Here is an 8,721-nt window from a genome sequence, read left to right as displayed (position 1 = left end):
GTTTTGGAGTCGAGACCGGCCAGTAAGGTTGAGGCACTATTCAAAAGCCCTGGAATTGTCTGGAACGGGGATGCAAACTAGAATGTGAAATGCAAAGCCCTGCCTGGGCGGAAGGTACGATTTCATGCTGACGGCCCACAAAACAGAATAGAAATCCTCCGCCTTTCTATTCTCCATTCACTCAGGAGGGCAAGTCCACCCTGTGCTCAACTTCAGAGACTTCTCTAAAGCCACCGCCACGGATGCGGGACGGAGTGCTCAGGCCAGGGAGGAGTGAGGTGACCACCTGCTGGATGGGGCGCCGGGGTGGGAGGGATGCGCGCGCGGGGGCAGGAGCCTGAGGTCCCAGCTACTCAGGAAGCAGCGGCGGGAGGATCGCTGAGCCTGGGGGTCCAGGCCAGCCTGAGCGACAAAGTAACACCCCCTCCCGCACCGCTTCCTTCCTCGTCTCTCTTTTTCCTTTTTTTTTTTTTTAATGTTTTAAAATACAATTTTGATTGTGTGAGATAGGGATCCAACAGTATTCTTTTCCATCTGGATATTCAGTTAGTTGTCTCAGCACGTTTGTGGAAGAGATTTATTACTTTATTTATTTACTTATTTCTTTTGAGACAGAGTATTTCTCTGTCACCCAGGCTAGAGGGCAGTGACGGGATCTCGGTTCACTGCAGCCTCTTCCTCTTGGGTTCAAGCGATTCCCCTGCCTCAGCCTCCGGAGTACCTGCCATTACATTCGCGTGCCACCATGCCTGGCTAATTTTTTATTTTTGTAGACGGGTTTCACCATGTTGGCCAGGCTGGTCTCAAACTCTTGACTTCAGGTGATCCGCCTGCCTCGGCCTCCCAAAGTGCTGGCATTACAGGCGTGAGCCACTGCACCTGGCCCAACAAATACTTTTTACTTCACTTTCTAATTGTTGAGAAAACATAATTGAAAACAAACAAAAAGTCTTCCCCCAAATGAGAAATCATCTCCACGACGACAATAGAGAAAGAAATTAAAACCATTTCATTAATAAATAAGCCTTAGGCCAGATTATGAAGCGAAATACAGACAAACAGCTAAGAGGTTGAAAAGAGAAAGAAACTTCACTGTTCTATACAACCCATTAAGTACATGTTTTCAAGATAAACACTAATCAGTCTTCATGGAAGAGGACTTGACAACACCCTTGGTCACACATAGTTCATCCTGGCTCTACTTGGTAATGGAGGTGACCATCTGTGTCAGCTAAGTAGCTTCATGCCGAGGAGGGGAAGAAACCCTAACCCATGTTTTTTTGACAAGTGTGAGTTTTACAACATGGCAACAGGTGCCCTCTCTAGTGAGGCTCCTAAAATCCGACAGAAACTGATGTCAGCAGTAAATAATAAAATTTAGAATTTATGATTAAGTATAGAGTTTATCTGAACACAAAGCATGAGGATAGCCACTGGCAAACATCAACTCCAAATGAATGGGATCAGCGTTCCATAGTAGAGACGTTTAGGTTTCACACACAGGGAAAGACAGAAGCTTTAGGACAATCACCACATTTTCCATTCAAGACCAGTGCATAGGTTGCAGCAAGTTGATTGGTGACAGAGTGATACACTTCAAGGAAGGTTACTTTATCACTCCATAAAAAGGGACAATGATCTCGGGAGGTCTTATCTCTGGGGTTGCTTAGTCTTTCTAATTATTTACAGGAAAACTTTTCCTGTAAATAAGAGGAAGACTCGCATAGGCTGGAGTGCAGTGGGGCGACCTCGGCTCACTGCAACCTCTACCTCTCAGATTCAAGCAGTTCTCTTGCCTCAGCCTCCCAAGTAGCTGGGATTACAGGTGCATGCCACCACTGTTTTTTTTGTTTGAGACAGAATCTCGCTCTGTTGCCTAGGCTGGAGAGCAATGACACGATCTCAGCTGCTTACTGCAACCTCTGCCTCCCGGGTTCAAGCGATTCTTCTGGCTCAGGCTCTCGAGTAGCTAGGAGCCCAGCTAACTTTCGTATTTTTAGTAGAGTCGGGGTTTCACCATGTTGGGCAGGCTGGTCTCAAACTCCTGACCTTGTGATCCACCCGCCCAAGCCTTCCAATTTTCTGGGATTACAGGTGTGAGCCACCACTCCCAGCCTTTTGTTTTGTATTTTTAGTAGAGAGGTGGTTTCACCATGTTGGCCAGGCTAGTTTCAAACTCTTGACCTCAAGTGATCTGTCCACCTCGACCTCCCAAAGTGGTGAGATTACAGGTGTGGGCCACCATACGTGACCAGGAAAACTCGTAGAAGTTATGTCTGCATTCCACCGGACTCAAGTTGAATGAGCACATTTCTCTCAAGGTGTAGCAGGACGAGCCACAGACAAAAGCCCTCAGACACAGGGTTAAAGAAGGAAGTGGCTTTATTTGGCCGGGAGCATCGGCTGACTGGCATCTCAAGAACCGAGCTCCCCGAAGAAAGAGTTCCTGGTCCTTTTAAGGGCTTACAACTGTAAGGGGTTCCACGTGAAAGGGTCGTGATAGATTGAGAGCACGTGTGGTTAGAGTTGGGGGTTAATATTTTAACCTCAGGCCTGGTCATCAGTGGCACCAGCTGGTCTTGCCACTGACTTCATTCCTGTTGTTTTTCAGCTTTTACTTCAGAGACAGGAGACAGTAAGAGAAATGGCCTCTCTCTTCAAAGGCTCATAATTATTTAAAGGTCATAGCTTTAAATTGGAATTATTTGATGTATGAATTATTTAATTTCCTACTGAGATACAGGTACTGTCTCCCCTGTATTTTGCCTTTCAAAGAGAGCTCCCAAGTCCTTCAGAAATACATCCCTGGGTCATCAAGCTGAAAAAAGGTTTAGTTAGTTTCTAAAAAATACCACTTCAGACCAGGTGTGGTGGTTCACACCTGTAATCCCAGTACTTTCAGAGGCCAAGATGGCGAATCGCTTGAGGTCAGGAGTTCGAAACCGGGCTTGTACCCGGAAGTTGAAGGCTGCGGTGAACTGGGATCGTGCAATTGCACTCTAGCCTAAGCAACAAGAGCAAAACTCCATCTAAAAAACGAACAACAAAAACAAAACAACAAAAAACCTCAAAAGACAGAGAAAATCCATTTACCAATTTTCTAAATAAGTCTCCTAAGAAAAGAGACGAAAGGAAAGTAAATCTCTTTATTTTCACAGGAGGGATTACACCTCTCATTTATTTGCTTGTTTGTTTGAGACAGGGTGTAGCTCTGACACCCAGGCTAGAGTGTGGTGGTGAGATCAGGGCTCACTGCAGCCTCCAACTCCCTGGCTCAAGCGATCCTCCCACCTCAGCGCTCCAGCATCTGGGACCACAGGCGCGCACCACCACACTTGGCTGATTTTTTTTTTTTTTTTTTTTTGATTTTTAGTAGAGACGACGTCTCATCATGTTGCCCAGGCTGATCTCAAACTCCTGGGCTCATGCGATCCTCTCACCTTGGCCACTCAAAGTGCTGGGATTACAGGTGTGAACCACCGCTCCGGGCCCTGACTTTATTTCCATGAAATATGAAATTGTCCTTCACCTCCTGTGTGTAATAGGCAGTTCTGCTTGTCACCCTTCAGTTTCCATTATCCACTCAAACAACCCAACCCAGGACCTTGCTTAGTTTAATAAGCCGTTCTAATTGTCTGTGCCCGCTGAAACCAGCGCCCCACTCCACCCCTTTACCGAGGTCCCTGACCCTCTCCACCGCCCTGCCCCAGACTGAGGGGAGCTCGCCCCGCCTGCAGGACGCGCGACTCTACCTGCTCCAGAAAAGCTCTTTGCATTGAAACTATTTTCAACTTAAGAGGAAAAACGATTCAACGTTCAGTACAGGTGGCCCACTGCAATATGTTGTTTTACCTTCGATTGTTCGAAATAGTAACTTCAACGGGCAGGAAGCATCCCTGTGATATTAGGGGTAATATCATGGCACATCAGAAACAATCCACCAATCAGAACCCGGAGGACCCAGTCCTGGAGGGCAAGAGGATGAGAGTAGGCGACATCCACAGCCCAGCTGAGAAAAGAACCCGGACCCGCCCCCTCCAGGCCCCGCCCCCTCCAGGCCCCGCCCTTCAGAACAAAACCGCTTCCAGACCCCTACCCCCAAGATGACGCTAACCCTCGGGTCCCGCCTTTTCCTGCTGTCCAGCCCGGCCCCCAGGCAGCCTCCTCCCTCTTGCCCCGCCCACTCCCATTCCAGGCCCCACCCCCACCCTCTAACCAGGCCCGGTTTCCAAAGCGGCCTCCACCTTCTCTCCCCGACCCAGCACCTGTTCTGGCCCCGCCCCCTCGGCGACCTTTACCCCTCCCGTTCCGTCCCCGCTCTCTGTCCAGAACCCGCCCAGAAGGAATCTGGGTGCTTCGGGATGTTGAAATCTCCACGCGAGTTTGTGCAGTTGTCAGGGAGTCCCGGCTTCCCCATGGGAAGCTCGCAGGCCCAGTGGCTCTGCAGCTTTTGTATCGTTTTAGACCGTGTCCTCCGCCTTTCAATACCCTATTGCCCTTTTCAATAATCCCAGTTGGCGGCTGCTGAGCGCCTCACCCTTCATCCACCCATGTTTCCCAGCTGTCAGCCCCTTTGTTCTCGTGAGCGGTGACTCCACAGTGTGGATCTTTGCTTGGCATGCTGGATGAGGACTACCAAATTCCTACTTTTGTGAGAATTAGATTGTCTGTTTTTGTATAACGTTCAGTCGTTTTGTTGCCTAAAATGGTGTCACAGTCCACACCCCATGTGAGAGTTCTTGAATCTTGCGCAGTAAAAAATGCAAGGCGAGGGTCCGAGTGTAGTGAGGCGAGAGAGTTTATTGAAACCTACCAGTTACGCAGTAGGGCGTCCTCAGAAAGCAGGGGGAGCGCCTCCTCCTGAAGTTTTTCTTACACAGAGGCCTTCGTGAAAGCTTTTTTTTTTTTGAGACGGAGTCTCGCTCTGTTGCCCAGGCTGGAGTGCAGTGGCGCGATATGGGCTCACTGCAAGCTCTGCCTCCCGGGTTCATGCCATTCTCCTGCCTCTGCCTCCCAAGTAGCTGGGACTACAGGCGCCCACCACCACGCCCGGCTAATTTTTTGTATTTTTAGTAGAGACGGGGTTTCATCGTGTTAGCCAGGATTGTCTCGATCTCCTGACCTCGTGATCCTCCCGCCTTGGCCTCCCAAAGTGCTGGGATTACAGGCGTGAGCCACCGCGCCCGGCCAAGGCCTACGTAAAAGCTAAGGTATGTCTACCTGCCGGTGGGCTGACACTGTAACAAAACTTATTACTTTGTTGATTTAAAGCTATCCTTGGCCAGGCGCGATGGCTTACGCCTGTATTGACAGCGCTTTGGAAGGCCGAGGCAGGTGGATCGCCGGAGGTCAGGAGTCCGAGACCAGCCTGCTATCTTAAAAGCATACATTGTCATGGGATATTGGATCATCTGGACATTGTGTTTCTGTAGAAGTTTGTCCTTGCAGGTATCAATAAGCTGCTTTCCTTAACCATAAACATCTTATGACAGTGACTCGTGCATGAGCTGTAAGGAATATGTCTTGCTAGTTTTAATGGACTTGAACTTTGTCACCCTAGCTCTCCTAGGTTCCTGCTTAACAGTTTATCCATTCATGCAACACAGTCCTAAGCACAATTATGGAGACACCAGTCTCTTGTAATGTATCTGACAGACTGAGCTTCTGCCCCAAGAACACAGTAATAGCAATACTAAGTGAAATATTAGGAAGTTTTATGTATGTATATAATTGATCATTTATTATTTGCAGTTTAAGTTGGCTAAAATTACATAGAATGGGTTATTTTAATCAAATACTAGAAATATATATCATTCGCAAATGGAATCTAATCACACAACGTTGAAGAACATTTCCTTATGTTGAATAAATATGAAGGAGTTCAGATTTTGGAACTGATTTTGTGCTTTCCATGACACCTAGCTTTTTTCTTATTCTCTCTTGATTTCTTCTGCGTTCATGAGCTTGTGAACTAAAAGTATCTACTAGGTCTCAGTCAATTTAGAAATCTATTTTGCCAAGGTTAAAAATGCCCCCGTTGACACAGCCTCAGGAGGTGCTGACAATGTGTGCCCAAGGTGTTCAGGCTGCAGTTTGGTTTTACACATTTTGCAGAGACAAAATACATCAATCAATACATGTAAGATATGCATTGGTTCAGTCTAGAAAGGTGGAATAACTGGAATTGGGGGGCTTCCGGGTCACAGGTAGATAACAAATGATCACATTCTTTGAGTCTTTGATCAACCTTTCACTAAATACACAATTTATATGTGAGAGAGTGTGGAGGAATAGTCACTTATGCCTTCGACTGCCTCAGTGACCCTGCATTTTTATGTAAACAATAGGGCAGGGGAAGCAATCAGATAGGCATTTGTCTCAGGTGTGCAGAGGGATGGGTTCTGTCCCACACCTGTGCAGATAAGCTCTCAGTTTACATTGCCAGGGGGAAATTCAAAATAAGTATTTTAGGGTGGAGATCTTGAGGTCCCCAGTTTGTGAGGGGAGTATATAGCTTTTTTTCTTTTCTTAGGGGAGTATATAGCTTTTTTTCTTTTCTTTTCTTTTGAGAGAGATTTTCACTGTTATTGCCCAGGCTGGAGGGCAATGGCGCGATCTCGGCTCACCACAACCTCCGCCTCCTGGGTTCAAGTGATTCTCCTTTCTGTGGGGAAAAGAGAGAGAGATCAGATTGTTACTGTCTATGTAGAAAAGGAAGACATAAGAAACTCCATTTTGATCTGTACTAAGAAAAATTGTTCTGCTTCGAGATGCTGTTAATCTGTAACTATAGCCTCAACCCTGTGTCACAGAAACATGTGCTGTATTGAATCAAGGTTTAATGGATTTAGGGCTGTGCAGGGTGTGCCTTGTTAACAATATGTTTGCAGGCAGTATGCTTGGTAAAAGTCATCACCATTCTCCATTCTCAGTTAACCAGGGACACAGTGCACTGCGGAAAGCTGCAGGGACCTCTGCCCTAGAAAGCCTGGGTATTGTCCAAGTTTCCCCCACTGAGACAGCCTGAGATATGGCCTCGTGGGAAAGGCCTTACCATCCCCCACCCTGACACCTGTAAAGAGTCTGTGCTGAGGAGGAGGAGTGAAAGAGGGAGGCCTCTTTGCAGTTGAGATAAGAGGAAGACTTCTGTCTCCTGCTCATCCCTGGGAATGGAATGTCTCAGTGTAAAGCCGACCATCTGTTCTATTCTGAGATAGGAGAAAACTGCCCTATGGCTGGAGGTGAGATATGCTGGCAGCAATACTTCTCTGTGACTCTTTGCTACACTGAGATGTTTGTGTAAAGTGAAACATAAATCTAGCCTACGTACACATCTGGCACAGTACCTTTCCTTGAACTTATTCATGATACAGATTCCTTTGCTCACTTGTTTTCCTGCTGACCCTCTCCACATCATTAGCCTGTAGTCCTGCCACACCCCCCTCACTGAGATAGTAGAGATAGTGATCAATAAATACTGAAGGAACTCAGAGACCAGTGCTGATGCAGGTCCTCCGTATGCTGAGCACCAGTCCTCTGGGCCCAGTGTTCTTTCTCTATACTTTGTCTCTGTGTCTTATTTCTTTTCTCAGTCTCTCATCCCACCTGATGAGGAATACCCACAGGTGTGGAGGGGCAGGTCCCTCACACCCCTCCCGAGTAGCTGGGATTACAGGCATGCGCCACCACACCTGGCTCATTTTGTATTTTTAGTAGAGACGGGGAATCGCCATATTGGTCAGGCTGGTCTTGAACTCCCGACCTAAGGTGATTTGCCTGTCTCAGCCTCCCAAAGTGCTGGGATTACAGTCATGAGCCATTGCGCCTGGCCTCTATGTAGCTTTTGGGCAACAGATCGAGACACTGCCTCAAAGCAAACAAACAAACAAAACAAAACAAAAAACTGATATGATCTGCCTGCCGCTCCTAGCATCACCTTCAACACTGTCTTGTCTCAATTCAAAATGAGTTATCCATTTACAAATGGTTTCTTTTGGGCATCGTCTCCATAACCTTTTCATAAAGTATCAATGATTCCATTATTCCTCTTTCCAAACTTTACCATAATTTTTTTTTTTTTTTTTTTGAGACGGAGTCTCGCTCTGTCCCCCAGGCTGGAGTGCAGTGGTGCGATCTTGGCTCACTGCAAGTTCTGCCTCCTGGGTTCACGCCGTTCTCCTGCCTCAGCCTCCTGAGTAGCTGGGACTACAGGCACCCGCCAGCACGCCCGGCTAATTTTTTTTTTTTTTTGTATTTTTAGTAGAGACGTGGTTTCACTGTGTTAGCCAGGATGGTCTCAATCTCCTGATCTTGTGATCCACCCGCCTCGGCCTCCCAAAGTACTGGGATTACAGGATTGAGCCACTGCGCCTGGCCCATAATTATTCTTTTATTGAGACAGTATCTCACTCCATTACCCATGCTGGAGTGCAGTGGCATGACCACAGCTCACTGCAGCCTCGACCTCCCAGGCTCAAGCCATCCTCCACTGCAGACTCCACAGTAGTTGGCCCTGCAGTCAGGTGCCACCATACCCAGCTAATTTTTGTATTTTTTGTAGACAAGGGGGTTTCACCATGTTGCCCAGGCTCGTCTTGAATACCTGGGCTCATGTGACCTACCTGTCTTGGCCTCTGAAAGTGCTGGGATTATAGGCCTGAGCCACTGCATCTGATCTCATCGTAAATTTGATGTTTCTTCGTTTCAATTTTAGCAGAATTT

Source organism: Gorilla gorilla, chromosome 20 (assembly GCF_029281585.2).
Source record: "Gorilla gorilla gorilla isolate KB3781 chromosome 20, NHGRI_mGorGor1-v2.1_pri, whole genome shotgun sequence".
In the NCBI taxonomy this organism is placed as follows: domain Eukaryota; kingdom Metazoa; phylum Chordata; class Mammalia; order Primates; family Hominidae; genus Gorilla; species Gorilla gorilla.
The sequence above is the reverse complement of the archived record's forward strand: the minus strand, read 5'-3'. Positions refer to the sequence as shown.